This window comes from Protopterus annectens, chromosome 10.part0 (assembly GCF_019279795.1).
Source record: "Protopterus annectens isolate FY-2018-M chromosome 10.part0, PAN1.0, whole genome shotgun sequence".
Lineage (NCBI taxonomy): Eukaryota > Metazoa > Chordata > Ceratodontiformes > Protopteridae > Protopterus > Protopterus annectens.
In genome coordinates this window covers 1,076,543,513-1,076,559,833 of record NC_056744.1, presented here as the reverse complement: position 1 = coordinate 1,076,559,833, position 16,321 = coordinate 1,076,543,513, and positions in this window count along the sequence as shown.

Sequence of the window (16,321 nt, the reverse complement as noted above, 5' to 3'; positions counted from 1 at the left end):
AAACAGGATCAGTTATTGTAATATTGCGGGAGAGGGGCTCCCAATATAGCTGCCCATTAGCTGCTTTGACTAATATGTATTCAGATGATTCTGAGTTTTCTGGCAATTTGGAGGGGTGTATCAGGGTTCATGATGCCCCTGAGTTGCACAAAAATTTGACTTCCCTGCCTTCCACTGAAAGTATAACTTCTGGTTTAGTATCTGCTAAGTAGAGCCCCAAGCTCAATAAAGCCAAGTCTAGTACTTCATCTTCTACTTCACCGTCATCAATTCCCTGTACTTCCTCTATTTCCCTCACATTCTCATTTGTCCTTTCTGCACTAGCCCCTTCTAATGATTCCTGACTATCATATAGTCAGTCTTCACCTTCCTTGTCTTCCGTTGTTGCTTTCTTATTTTTCCTGCAATCCCTTGCCAAATGTCCCTTTACCACACTTGAAACATTCACCCCTTTTTTTACATCCTTCAAAGTCTTCTGATCGTTGATCAGACTACCTACCTCCCTGTGCATTTTCCCTGCCCTTCTTCCTGGGTGTACTACATAAACTTCTGCTCCATCCTCTACAGAAAATACTTGAGCCTTCTTTTTCTTTTTGCTATTGAAATGCCTTTCAGCATGCCTAGCATATTCGAGTAGTGATTGTAGCCTGCTAGTTCGATGATCAACCATATGTTTTGTAATAAAACTGCTTATAGGTGCACTACTACCTTTTAAAAATGCATTTTTCAACTGCTGTTCATATGGGGAATCTTGTTTTTGGTCTTTGGGGACCTGCATCCCACAGTGGTTGTTAAAACATTCCAGCAGCCTAGAGAAATATCGGTCAACTGTCTCACCCTCCTGTTGGATGCATTGATTAATACACGTCCAGTCTGCCCTAGGTTTCCATTTTTCAGAGATGCAGTCTGTAAGTCCTTTTACTCTAGCGTCTAAATCTGCACTGCTATGAGGAAGGGGTTTTTGTTCAGTATCATGAGGATTCCAATTGCCACAAATCATGTACCAATCTGGCCCTACAATTTGTCGAACTACCCTTTCTATTTCTTCCCCATTTAAATGATAACTTAGCCTCATTCCTTGTAAATCATCTGAAAATTTTCTAAAATTAATTTTCGGATGGGGAATCCCTTCTGTAGCTTTCCGGATATCTTCCGGAGTCCAGGGTTTATATACTAAGATGGTTGGATCCTGATTATCCTGCCCTGCCTGAGGGTTCAGTACTTCTATGAGTGGACATATTTCCTCTTCTTCTTCTCCCGCAGGTTGTGTGTCTTTAGATTTCTGCCATGACTCTCGATTACCTGCTTTTGTTCAGGACCTAGTTTCAATGGGATCCCTTATTTTAACTAGTTTCAGTTTTATAGCGTCCCTATCCTCAGTGACCACAGGATATAGTGGGGGTGGATCAACCTGTCTACTCACTCCATATTCTGGTAAGGGAGGGGGAGGCGGAGGTGCTGATGCTATTACTAGGTTGTTATCCTCCCTATCTAAAAACATTGTCTTTGAATCCTTGTACTTTTGGTCCCTACGGTTTACTTCCTCCAGCCACCTGTGTGCCTGGGGAATTCCTAACTTTCGTTGCTTTTTTACCTGACCTTTAGAATCAGTTTTAAGTTGTTTAATAAGTTTGATGAGTGAGGATTTTTCTAATTTTCTATCAAATCCGTATTTAATAACCCATTTTGAAAAGTATCTAACGTCTGCGCGCTGTGACTGCATATATTTTGCATCTTCCATTAACGGTGGGTCTCGGGGTGTTTTTGTACAGTTATTACCCATTTTCCTTTACCTTTGATTGTTACGTAACTTCACCTTGATTCTCTAGTTTTAACGTGTACCACGGATTTTGTTATAGTCTCTTCAGAATGACTGCCTAAAGTCTACTTATTCTGTTTTTCCTGATCTATGACAAGACAGTACCTTTTCTATCCCTGACTGTAAGAAAAATACAATCTGACAAAAAACAATACACATCTAGTCCCTGATCCTGAAACAGAAAAAAAAGTAGATTCACCTTACCTGAGCCCACGTGATTGATCGTCGATTCGCGGAAAACCCATCCTTCAGTCACAGATCAGAAAGTGGCTGGCCTCTTTTGACGACAATTCAGTCGGAGGACTTTACATATAAGAAGAACCAATTTGGTTTCTTCCCCGTATGGTTTCAACCACCTGGCCGTCTGATCCGAGGTGAAGAGAGGGTTTCTGGCTCGAGGGACCAATCTGTAAAAGAAAACACAAAGATCAATGCACGTTAGGTTCAAGCAAGGCACCCTTTATTACTTGCAGCAAGGAGACAAAGCATGTAGGTACAAGGTTTGTTTGATTTTCCATAGTTCAGCCTACAGTTTTTATACAGTTTTCTGCAAGTTCACAGAAAGATGCTATTATTAGATTTGCTGCTGACATGGTCAGATAATTGCTGTCTTGCAAAAACATATTTGAGAAAAACAACCTGGCCTTGGGCTTGTTTCAGCTTTCCTTAGTTTCTCACAATTCTTTCTCTAGTTCTGATATGATACATTCAAGGTACAGTCCTGGCCTCAGTACACATTCTGCTGACCATGGTGGATTTACAGACATCCATTGTTCTTTTTTCAGTGCTTCTAGCAGCTGCATATTTTCACACAGAATAAGCAGAATAAATGTATTAACTCCTTTTAACCCTTAATGCACCAAACCTGCATATTGCAGTTATATATTTCAATACACTAAGCCTACATATTGCATTGCAGTTATACATTTTCCTAACAACCTCCTATGTATTTCGAACGTAGAGTATTATCTAGTGGGACCTCTATGTGTGGTAGGCGTAAGACATGTAAGTTTGTAGTTAGAAGTTTTCCACAAATAAATAATATATTTTTTAATACATGGGACCATTTTACCTGTAATTCTGAGGGTGTTATTTATGCCCTCAGATGTCCCTGTAATCAATTCTATATTGATGAAACAGAGGGCATTTAAAGTTAGATTGATGGAACATGCCAGAGATATTGTTAATAGTAAGGAAGAAAGTTCTGTTGCTATGCTAACAATCTTAAAAAAACAGCTGTTATTTAAAGAGGCTGTTTACATTTTAAAGTTTGGCACTTTATACCCTCGTGGGTTAAATGAAGAAATGAATTGGAGAGTATTAATTTAATTATTTCATTGTTTTATTATAGTGGTTTAAAAAACTTTTTGTAACTGGATAATTAATTAATTATTCAATTATTGCTTGTTGGCTTTTTATATAAAATATATGTGTTTCTATGGTTCTTTACTCCTTGAAGGCTACGGCTGAGACGTCAGAGAAAAAGAACTTGCTACAATAAAACTTGTGGATCACTTCTTGGTTGTATTTTGCTGCTTTCTGGTGCTTAGTGGTTATTGTTGTTTGTTTCATTCTATGGATGGTGTCTGTCCAAATACTGAGCCCAGTTTAAAGTTCTACCTTATACAATCCCACTGATCCCAACTGTGGATTTGTAAATGCCCTGAAATCTGTCTGCAATAACACATATGGTATTTGCTCACTCTACTAGTCATCTAGGTAAACCTATGGACTCCTGACTCAGTTGCTGTGACTGACTACTTTCTCCAACCTTATATCCTGGACAATTAAATCATACCAACAGGTTTTAATATTATTTGATATAGCAGACCCCCAAAGCAGATGGTAGTGCAGCAATCACACTTGTAAATACCGCCTCATGACTCTTTGCTCCATTCAGCCAACATTTACCACTATCAGAAATTTAGTCCTTGCAAAACAGAAGTTAACAAATTCAAGTTTATCATCACTGGATGTACACATATTGATCTAACAATATAAAAGTTGTAGCTCTTTTAAATTTTGTTAACTAGACTTGCAATTGTGTGTGTTTATCTTTTAATAAAAATGGACTAATTATCTGTCTTTTGGGCACTTTTTGTGGTACAAATGTGCTGCTTTTTTGTGCTTTTTGTTTTTAGTTGAATGACTTAGGCATTTGTGAGGGAAAAATATGTCTGTTTAGTGCTTTTGTACATTTGATGACCACTTACCTTCCAACCCTCTTCTTTCAGTTATGCTTTCTTGGAAAAGGTGTTCCTTGATATTTGGGGACAAATGTGTACTGTGTGCATTTACTTTTGTGATTATTTGGACAGTTGTGGAGAAGAGTAAGCATGTGTAGTGCTTGTAAACACTTGAGTGAATACTTGGCTTTTGACAGACTCTTTTCTATTGCACTTACTGGTGAATAGGCTTCTTTCTCTGCAGCAACATGGACTGCCTCACTGGCCCTAAGGTTGCTTCTCCTGCTGCACCTAAAAAAAAGTTACTAAGGAGCCCGTGCCTACTCAGTAGGCTCACTCAGTGTCTCATATGCTAGTGGGTGACTCTGCAGTGGCCACAGTATTTTCCTCAGACCACTCACTGGTTTTCCCAGAACCCTCTGATGTAGTCCCTCAGGTCATCATGGGGTGGAGGCTACATCCTCTGTGAGTTGTTTGAGTGTCCATGCTGGGCATGGGAGAACCACTTGGGCATGAAGGTTTCTCTAGTTGGCTCTTCCCATACTGGCTGAGGTAACAGACCTGTTTTCCAGGCTGAGGTGCCATTCTTCAGTCGGTCTACATTTACAGATGTCCCTAGAAAAAAAGAAAAAAGTTAGACATAATTCTTCTGAAAAAAAGTGTTTCTGTTAATAAAGATGAATTACCTGCTTTAGTTAAGGGCTTATTGCAGGATTTGAATCCTGTGGAACAGAAGGCAATTCTGAGTTTAAATCATAGATCTATTACTCTTGGGGGTATTTTATCAGAAGATTCTGATAAGGATATAGATTGTGCTTCATTTGTGTTTTCTTCACATGTCTCTGACTCTGACAGCAATTCCTCAAGTTTCTCCTGTAGATGAATTTTCCTTTGCTGAGACTGTGCCCAGAATGAATATTTTATTTTGGTGGGAAGATGTGGCTGTTTCTTCTTCTTTAAGAGGGTATTATAACATGTTGCATGTGGATATGCCACACTCTCCTCCCACTCCTTCTATTATGCCAACTCCTCAGGATGCTTTTGACTCAGACTGCAATAACCCTCACAGTCAATCTTCAGAACCTAAAAAGGTAGATAGAGACTTTATAAAGCTCCTCAGTCTAACAAGTACTTTTTTTATTTCAGCTCTGACCCAGCAGTTATTTCTGTTTCCTATCCAGCTGCTAACATGTTTTTAGTCAATTTCAATCTTTCTCCTTCTGGTAAGGATGGCAAAGCCTTTTACAGATTTGGGAAGACAGTCTTTTCTTCTTTAACTTTAGTCTTCAGAATTCTGAACTACCAGGCTCATAAGTTGAATTACATACTGGCTTGTGGAAACAGTGCCCCACCCCTTCAGCCCTTCAAGTGAAGAGCAAAAAAAAAGTACTTCACTTTAATAAGCCAATCACTAAATTGTGAGTGATTGACTTATTACAGTTAGAGCTAAGCCCCACTCCCAAACTTCCACTGAAAAGCAAAAATTTGCTACAGTTTAGACAACGCACGCTGTGCAGCAGCACTCAGGTTTGACTACACATGCAGTACTGGCATTTAAAACCAGTACTGCATTAAAAAAAGATTGGGATTTTCTAAAGGCATCCACAGCACTTTGTGCCTGAGGGAATTGCCCTACTCACTGCAACCTAGCTAAGTTGCAGTTTGTGTTGACAAAATGAAGAACATTTCAGCCACTTTGCCTTCAGAAAGTAGTCCCTTTTGAATTCTATTACTGCTATTCTTTCTCAAGTACCAAAGCATTCTTTAAAGTGGGTATATGATTGTGCTGACTCTGTGACCAGGACTACTGCTACTGTAATTAAACATTCTACCTGGATATGTAATCACAAGTATTTACAAGTGGTTAAATATGAAGTTTTTAATTGTCCTTTGGATAAGTAGGATTTGTCTGTATTTTAGGCTAATCCACTACTCAGTTTGATGAAAATGGCAAATGATTTGGGGGTTTGCAAAACTTTTTTCAGCCCTCTTTTCCTAAATCTACTAAATTACTGCTCAATATCTGAGTTGTTTGGTTTCTGCTACAAGCCTACAATCAACTGCATTACTAGCTGAGTTAAGTACAAACTTGCAGTGTTAAAAATTGTACTGTATTTTATTTTTCTGCCTATTTAATTTTTTAATTTAATATTGTGGTCTGTCTCTCTGTAGTTTATTTTTCAATTTAATTGTTTCATAGAATACTGTGGTCTCTCTCTGTCTCTGCAGTTAGAGTGGGCAATTGTGTTTCACTTCATTGATATTCAGTGTTAAACTCTTAGCCTAGAAAGTTTCTAAGTATTTATAAGTGTTAGTCACATATCTTCGAATTTATTACTGCTCAATATCTGAGTTGTTTGGCTTCTGCTACATACCTACAATCAACTGCATTACTAGCTGAGTTAAGTACAAACTTGCAGTGTTAAAGATTGTACTGTATTTTATTTTTCTGTCTATTTAATTGTTTCATTGAAAATTCTGGTCTGTGTCTCTCTGTAGTTGTTTAATTTTCTATTTAATTGTTTCATAGAATACTGTGGTCTCTCTCTGTCTCTGCAGTTAGTTTGGGCAATTGTGTTTCACTTCATTGATATTCAGTGTTAAACTCTTAGCCTTGAGGTTTTCTCTGTATTTATAAGTGTTAGTCACATATCTTTGAATTTATTACTGCTCAGTATCTGAGTTGTTTGGCTTTTGCTACATTTTATTTTTCTGTCTATTTAATTGTTCCATTGAATATTGTGGTCTGTGTCTCTGTAGTTATTAATTTTTTCATTTAATTGTTTCATAGAATACTTTGGTATCTCTCTCTCTATGTCTCTGCAGGTAGTTTGTGCAATTGCATTTCACTTCATTGATATTCAGTGTTAAACTCTTAGCCTAGAGGGTTTCTCTGTATTTATAAGTGTTAGTCACATATATTTCTGGTCTGTCTCTCTCTGTAGTTATTTAGTTTTCTATTTAATTGTTTCCTAGAATACTGTGTTCTCTCTCTGTCTCTGCAGTTAGTTTCAGAAATTGTGTTTCACTTCATTAACATTCATTGTTAAACTCTTAGCCAAGAGGGTTTCTCTGTATTTATACGTGTTAGTCACATATATTTGTGGTCTGTCTCTCTCTGTAGTTATTTATTTTTTTGTTTAATTGTTTCATAGAATACTGTGGTCTCTCTCTGTCTCTGCAGTTAGTTTGGGCAATTGTGTTTCACTTCATTGATATTCAGTGTTAAACTCATAGTCTAGAGGGTTTCTCTGTATTTATAAGTGTTAGACACATATCTTTGAATTTATTACTGCTCAATATTTGAGTTGTTTGGCTTCTGCTACATACCTACAATCAACTGCATTACTAGCTGAGTTAGGTACAAACTTACAGTGTTAAAGATTGTACTGCATTTTATTTTTCTGTCTAATTGTTTCATTGAATATTGTGGTCTCTGTCTCTCTGTAGTTATTTATTTTTCTATTTAATTGTTTCATAGAATATGGTGGTCTCTCTCTGTCCCTGCATTTAGTATGGGCAATTGTGTTTCAATTCATTGATATTCAGTGCTAAACTCTTAGCCTAGTGGGTTTCTCTGTATTTATAAGTGTTAGTCACATATCTTTGAAATTATTACTGCTCAATATCTGAGTTGTTTGGCTACTGCTACATACCTACAATCAACGGCATTACTAGCTGAGTTAAGTACAAACTTGCAGTGTTAAAGATTTACTGCATTTTATTGTTCTGTGTATTTAATTGTTTAATTGAATATTGTGGTCTGTGTCTCTCTGTAGTTATTTATTTTTCAATTTAATTGTTTCATAGGATACTGTGGTCTCACTCTGTCTCTGCGGTTAGTTTGGGCAATTGTGTGTCACTTCATTGATATTCAGTGTTAAACTCTTAGCCTAGAGGGTTTCTCTGTATTTATAAGTGTTTGTCACATATCTTTGAATTTATTACTGCTCAATATCTGAATTGTTTGGCTTCTGCTACATACCTATGATTGTTGAATTACTAGCTAAGTTAAGAACAAACATTCAGTTTTAAAGATTGTACTGCATTTTATTTTTCTGTCTAATTGTTTCATTGAATATTGTGGTCTCTCTCTCTCTCTGCAGTTATTTATTTTTCTATTTGTTTCATAGAATATGGTGGTCTCTTTCTGTCTCTGCAGTTAGTTTGGGCAATTGTGTTTCACTTCATTGATATTTAGTGTTAAACTCTTAGCCTAGAGGGTTTTTCTGCATTTATAAGTGTTTGTCACATATCTTTGAATTTATTACTGCTCAAAATATGTGTTGTTTGGCTTCTGCTACAAACCTACAATCAACTGCATTACTAGCTGAGTTAAGTACAAACTTGCACTGTTAAAGATTGTACTGCATTTTATTTTTTTATGTAATTGTTTCATTGAATATTATGGGATGTGTCTCTCTGTAGTTATTTATTTTTCTGTTTATTTGTTTCATAGAATACTGTGGTCTCTCTCTGTCTCTGCAGTTAGTTTTCCACCTGCCCTCCCTGTTCTTGTTCTGGTATGAATCTTGGTGGCTTTGGAATTGCCTGCCCCTCCTGTAAATTTGTTTTTGAACAGTCATCCTGGGTCTATCTCATTTGCTCACTCAACCGAGTACAGTGAGATAATATTTTGACTTAAGACACTCCTGCCAGTCCCATCATTTCAGCTCTATCCCAGCTTTATTCCAGTCTAGTGTCACTAGCTCTTTCTACCTAATACAGAGAGAACATTTGTGAAGGGCAAGTCACTTAAGTCCTTAATTTTGAATTATCTTGTTTCTACTTTGTCCCTTTCCACTGTCCCAAAAAAAATCCTAAGCTTGTTTCCTGCCTTTCCTGTAACTAGTCTAGTCCAGATACAGAGTTGCTGTAACCAGGACTGTTTGTAAGCTTCTGAGCCCCCAAAGCCTTTCTGTGTTGGGGGGGTGCCTTTTAGCTTATCAGTGGGAGTGGTAACCACTAGATAGCCTATCTACCACAAGAGTGGTTTCTGGCCCGGAAATTGTAGTTTATTGCGGTTTGGGCAGTTTTTCCATCTCTTTCAACTTTCTGCTTTAAAAGCCCGCTTCTGCACTTGTTTCCCACCTTTCCTGTGACTAGTCTAGTCCAGATAGAGATTTGCTGTATCCAGGATTGTTTGTAAGCTTCTTAGCCACCTAAGCCTTTCTGTGTTGGAGGGAAGCCTTCTAGCTTATCAGCAGGAGTGGTAAGCACTAGGTAGCCTATCTACCACACACATGGTTTCTGGCCAGAAATTGTAGTTTATTGCCCGTTAGGCAGTTTTTCCATCTCTTTCAACTTACTGGTTTAAAAGCCCATGTTTGCACTTGTTTCCTATCTTTCCTGTAACTAGTCTAGTCCAGATACAGATTTGCTGTATCCAAGAATGTTTGTAAGCTTCTGAGCCCCCCCCCCCAAGCCTTTCTGTGTTGGATGGAAGCCTTCTAGTTTATCAGTGGGAGTGGTAAGCACTAGGTAGCCTATCTACCACAAGAGTGGTTTCTGGCCCAGAATTTGTAGTTTACTGGCTGTTTGGGCAGTTTTTCCATCTCTTTCAACTTTCTGGTTTTAATGCCCACATTTGCGCTTGTTTCCCACCTTTCCTATAACTAGTCTAGTCCAGATACAGATTTGCTGTATCCAGGACTATTTGTAAGCTTCTGAGCCCCCCCCCAAGCCTTTCTCTGTTGGAGGGAAGCATTCTAGCTTATCGGTGGGAGTGATAAGCACTAGGTAGCCTATCTACCACAAGAGCCAGGTACAGATTCTTAGTTTTAGCACTTGAATTTGCTTATTCATGCTCAGCATTTATTCAAAACTTGTTGTTAGCATAAAATAAGCTACAAATTACTACAGCACTCAACCTTCCTCTTTACCTAGATGAAAACAGTTTTTGTTTTTACTTTCCTCACTTGCTTAGAGAAAAACAGCTTTTATACTCACTTTCCTCACTTGTCTAGAGGAAAGTAGTTTTTTATTTAGGCAATGTCCAAGGGTCAGCTTCCAGTGTTCTCTCCTGTCTATCTGATGAATCTGGGCATCTTGGGACAATGTGGCAATTGCCTCATGTACACAGACAACCCTCTCCTCCTACCACCCAACACCACAACCTGTGGGAGATGCACTTATCTAGCCAAACTCGAAGTAAAGCTCTCTTCATCCAAGACTGAACTTGACAGTCAAGAGGAGAAGGTAAACACTTGCACTACATCACTCTCATCACATAGTCCCACTAAACCTATACCACCAACATCCATACATAGAAACACAAAAACATTTGCAGAGGCTCTCAATAATAATCTGCTCAAGCAACAGAGACCTTCAAAGCAGAAACGCAAGCAACCTCCACCCCCCCAACACAACCAAAATGACACATAGCCCACGGACTCAGTGTACCAATAAATCACAGCCCATAAGACAAAAGAACCTACCCAACACACTAGTCATGGGTGGCTCTATAGTCAGGAACACCGATGTCCCACTCACCAGGCTAAACAAGGAGAAGGTTACGGTCAGCTGCCTGTCAGGTGCCAGGATCTGCCATATAATGCATGTACTCAGGTCACTCCACAACAAATACAAATATGACTCTGCCATTGTTCATGTTGGTGTGAATGACTTGAGACATACCTCCCTGGACTGCATGAAAAGAAATATGGAAGAGTTCTCCAATCTTGTAGCCCAGGCAGGAATGACCCTAGCACTGAGTAGCATCCTGCATCACCCAGAACGATACCGTAGTACAAGGACAAAATGATCGACTTGAACAATTGGCTAAGCTTCTTGTTTCGCTATAGGGGATCCAGTATCTGTCTGCCTGGGATGACATGGTCAACAAACCACGATGCTTTGCCAGAGAAGGCCTACATATGTTGCCCCTGGGATTATGGATACTGGCTAAGGGTCTTACTGCCCCATAGAGCATTTTTTAGGCAAGGTTCAAATGACAAATTCACCACCATAACAGGAACAGGCAAGCAAAAACTGAGGGTAATGCTACACAATGCTAGAAGTCTAAATCTCAAAATACACTCACTCGAGGCACTCCTTAAAATAGAGAACGTTGATATCTGTGCAGTGACTGAGACCTGGCTCAAGGCTCTAGAGAGCACTCCTGCATTACCCAGCTATAACTCATACCACACTTTTCAGCCATCTAACCTGGACCAGAGCACCAAAGGCGGGGGTGTGTCCATATTCATTAAGGATATCCACACCTCCCAAGCTAGTTGCGCAGCATAATGCATTTGAGGTTATCCAAGTGAAACTAACTCTGGGCAAAACTGCAATCCAAATTGTAGCTTACTAGAGATCCCCCGCCATGCCCAAGGATTCCCACTCCTCTTTTCTTGATATACTGCAAAATATTAGGGTTCAGCCAAACACACTAATAATGAGTGATTTCAACTACCCCACCATTAACTGGGAAAACTACTCATGTACCAACTCCTTTGCTCAACGCTTTCTGAAATTCATAAATTCCAATGCCCTGGATCAACTTATCCACACCCCCATCAGTGGTAACAATATCCTACACCTAGTCATTACCAACATGAGTGACCGGTGTTCCACACCTGAAGTCAACTCCTCGTTGGTCAGATCCAACCATAAGCTAATCACCCTAGATATCCACATCCCGCCCCCACCCACCATTAAGGAAACCACTGTAAAACATTTTTCCAAAGCCAGCTTCATACTTCTTAAGACAGAAGTGGTGAACTTCATGACACCCATGCAGCTGGACAACACAGTTATGACTGCTGAGTCCTACACAAATGCACTCTATAACCACTTATAGTGCATGGATCGTGCTATCCCAAACAGAACCAAGATGATATTCTCCAAAAAAAGGAAGCCAATCTGGTGGTCTCCTGCCATAAACAAACTCTGCAACAGAAGGAAGGAAGTGTTGCAAAAGAGAGTAAAATCCCATGAGTAGAGGAGCTCCCTGGTCAGCCTCAGTAAGAAGATGAGACCCCTTATAAAATCCTCCAAAGCTAGCTATGAAAAAAAAATGCCACTGATTCTAAGGGCAACCACAAAGCATTCTATAGCTATGTCAAGAATCTCAATGGCAACACCCAGATCTGCTCTGAGTTACAGCACAACGGCACGAAAATTACAGAACTAACTGATATTGCCAACATCCTGGCAGATAGGTTCAGTGCAAACTTTACCCCCTCTCACCCCCTAAAGGGCCCATATCTATACAGGAAGAATGCAGAGTCCCTGTAATCACATCTATGCAAGTAAAAGCTGCACTCTCTAAAACCAAAAACACAGCATCCATGGGACTGGACAACATCCCAGGCTGCATTTTACACGAATTTCAGAAAAAACTGGCTCCCCATCTAAGCACCATGTTCAATCATAGTCTCATGTCAGGCTTTGTGCCCACCAAATTGCGCACAGCAACAGTTATCCCACTCCACAAAGGAGGAGCCACCACTGATCCTGGGAACTATCACCCTATTAGCCTGACAAGCCTGGTCTGCAAGGCCATGGAACGTATCATCATGGAACTCATAAACAACGACATTGGTAACCTCCAAACTCTGGACCCCACCCAGTTCGGGTTTGTGAAAGGCAGATCATGCCTTCTGATCCTGATCGACTTCTTTGAGGCAGTCACTAAAGATGTAGATGAGGGTAAGGTGGTTCACACAGCCTATCTTGACCTCACAAAGGCTTTCAACACCATCCCCCATTCTGGAATTATAGCTAAACTCACTAAACTAGGTATATATCCCTACGTCACAAGATGGGTTGCCAACTGGCTCACTGACAGAACCCACACTGTAAAAGTTGCAGACTCCAAATCTGACTTCAAACTAGTGACAAGTGGAGTACCACAGGGTTCAGTCCTGGGACCACTCCTGTTTGGTATCTACTTCTCTGAAGTACAGGCTAACACAGAAGGCCTCTGGCTAACGAAGTTCACAGATGACTGCAAACTAGGAGCCATAGTCAAGTCCCCAAATGATGTGGACATCCTACAGAAGGGCCTCACTGAGATAGACGCCTAGTGTCAGAGGCATGGCCTCAAGCTCAATGCCAAAACGTGCATTGTCATCTCCTTTGGTAAAAACTCTGTACCCATGAACTACCACATAAATGACAGTCTACTTAATGCCGAATGTGTGATAAGAGACCTTGGGACCCAGGTGGACAGTAGTCTCTCCTTTGATAATCACATCGTCACAGTAGTCAGGAAATCCTTCTATGTGGCACACCTCATCACAAGAGGGTTCTCATCCAGGAAAAAAGAGGTCATTGTTCCCCTCTACTCGGCACTCATTAGACCTATTATAGAGTACAATGCCCCTTTTGGAATGTACCTCACAAAACATCTGCAGCAGCTGGAAAGGCCACAGAAGTACCTCACAGAGAGGATTACTGGCCTCAAATAGATGCCCTACACTGACCGTCTCAAATAACTGCAGCTTTACTCTGTAGCATATCGCCTACTCCGAGGAGATCTCTGCCTAATATATAAAGCTATGTTAAACGCAGAGCTGTTGGACTTGCTACACCTAAAAAAATCCCAATCCCTCCGAGCTACATGTTCTAGGGACCTAAACCTTGTCACCACAATAAACAGGACATGCTGGAGGGATAGATTCCTGTCCCAGAGACATCCTATACTCTGGAACAAGCTACACATCTATGTCAAGCAATGTTCCTCATTAGTACTCTTCAAGAAAAAGTTGATGAGTGGATGGGAAATAGGAAATACACCCCGGAGATCACTTTTGTGGCTCTGCTCAACAGGGGCACAGTAAATTAACTTTCTTGGGTGGTGTAAGCCAGGGAAACTTGTTGGCTAGGCTTACTTAGGCCCTTGGGACGATAGCCTAGTACCTACCTATGAACCTATCAACCTCTTGTTCTTTTTTTTTTCTTTCAAAAAGCAAAATAAGCAATTTCAACAACCTTCTTGCAAGCAGGTTGTGCAAAAAAAAGTGTCGAGGGATCTAATAAAACGAAGATTAAAGGAAGAAATGATTTCAAAAAAGGGACAGACCTCCACTTTGTAATAAAAAATGCAGCATTCTTCCCCCACCCTCCCTCCCTGCTTCTTCTTCAAATCTATTCAGTTTTCCCATTTGGTTGCAGATTGTTTCAGGCAAGTAGGTTCTAAAAGTAGTCCAAGAGGGTTAAAGATGGCCCTGGAAAACCTATATTCTCTTCAGTGTATTCCTCCTCATCCTCCAAACCAGACAAAATTGTTTCCTCTGATTTTAAATAATATGATTTATTTGGTGGTCATAGAGCCAGTACCCCAAAATCAGATGGGCAAAGTCAAAATCTTTCTTGTGCTGAAGAGGGATGCTTCTTGTAGACTAGTCCTTTTTTAACTTGTTTGTGAAAATGTCAGAGTTCAAGATGTTGACTTTACAAAGTCTGTTACTTCAAATTCCTATATCAAAATTTTTGGTAACTAGATTTGAAAGATGCTTGTTTTATCACATTCCTCCTGCCTCAGATTTTAAGCGTCTGGGTCACATTTTCAGTTCTCTGCATTACCCTCTGGGTTATCTACAGCTCCAAAGATGTTTACAAAGTTTCTAACTCCATTGAGAGCAGGTCTACTTGAGATTACCGAAATCTCAGTAGACCGACAGAGAAAACAGCGAGCCAAAAAGCTCGACGTGTCAGATAACCGACACATCAGAATGCCGACTTCCAAATGGTCGACAGTCCAACTTGAGTGGAACAGGAATCCACTCTTGTGGACATTGTAGTGCTATCTCAGAGTTGGTATATTTAAGTTATGGGGGGTATGGGTGGGGAGGTACGCCCCCTGCAAGAACATGAAATGTGAAGGTACATGTTTTAGATTTTTTATTTGTAGTGTATGTTTTGTTTTAGTGGTAAGGGTTTAATTTAGTTTAGATGGTGGGCAGGGTTTGAGTGAGGGGAAATAGGTAGTTTTATGATGAGTGTTGTGTATTTACTTTTGTATTTTGTTTGTTTATGTTGTTGTGTGTATGTTTTACGGAGGTGTGCCGGGGTTTTGAAGTATCGGTATTGTGTGTGTCGGATATGTGCAGTTTCGGTGTTGTGAAATGTCGGTGTTGTCAGCTCGGTGTTTTACATTTCAGTTATGTGGGATGTTGGGTAAGTGCACTAGACCCATAAGAGCTCACATTTCCTTATTTAGATGGCTTTCTTATCTTTGCGCAGTCTTTTAGAAGGCATCAGGAGTCCCTTGCATAGTTTACAAATCTCCTGCTCAGCCCTGGATTTTAGATCAACTGTCAAAAATCCTCCTTAATTCTTTCTCCTGGATAGCTTTTTTAGGATTTTTTGTTGCCAGTAACCTGACCTTTGACCAGTATGTCTCTATTGTTGGGAGAAAAATCATTCTGCTTTGCAGAATGTATGCCTTTACTTATACATTCTACTTTGCAGAATGTATGCCTTTACTTATGCATTTTACTTTGCAGAATGCATGCCTTTACTTATACAGTCTACTTTACAGAACATATAAGTAAAGACAGAACATCCAGATCCAAGGAGGTCATTGTTTCACTGTACTAAGCTTCCATAACACCAGTCATCGAGTATAGTGCACTGTTTCGCATGTACCTGACCAAGCACTTGAAACAGTTTGACAGAAACCACAGAGGTTCCTCACAAAAAGAATGCAGGGAGTAAACAAGTCTGAGGATCATCTCAAAGCCCTATCTCTGTACTCAGTCTCCTACAGTCTGGTGAGTGGTAATCTACGCCTACCCTACAAGGCCTCCACTGATCCCACACTGTTGGATTTGTTGCACATATGCAAAACAAATTGCAAAAAAATACCCACTCTAAGGACCTAAACCTCATTTGCAACATAAACAGGACACATTGGACAGACAGATATATGTTTCAGAGTCCCCTTCTCTGGAACAGGCTTTCCATCTATGTGAAGCAAAGCTAATTCCTAATCATATTAAAAAAAAGTTGGACCAATGGATGGGAAATCACAAATTCACTCTTACTTTGGCACTTATGTCCCTAATAGACAGGAACAGCCTATGAACGTTTGATATGTACATGCCTATAGTGTAACCTGTAAAATTCCCCTGAAGAATTAACACATCAGCAATATTTTGGCAAATTTGGGGTAAATGTAGCTAGGCTAAAATGGCTCTTGGGCCAACAGTCTAGTAACCACCTGTAAACCTAAAGACTCTTCCTACAAAAGACATTCCTAACCCAAGAGAATGTGGACTTGCATCTGTTAGTTTTCTTGAACTTCACCAAACAGTCTCAGACTTCAGCCAGAGACTATCTCAGGATTCTAGGGTTCATGGTATCC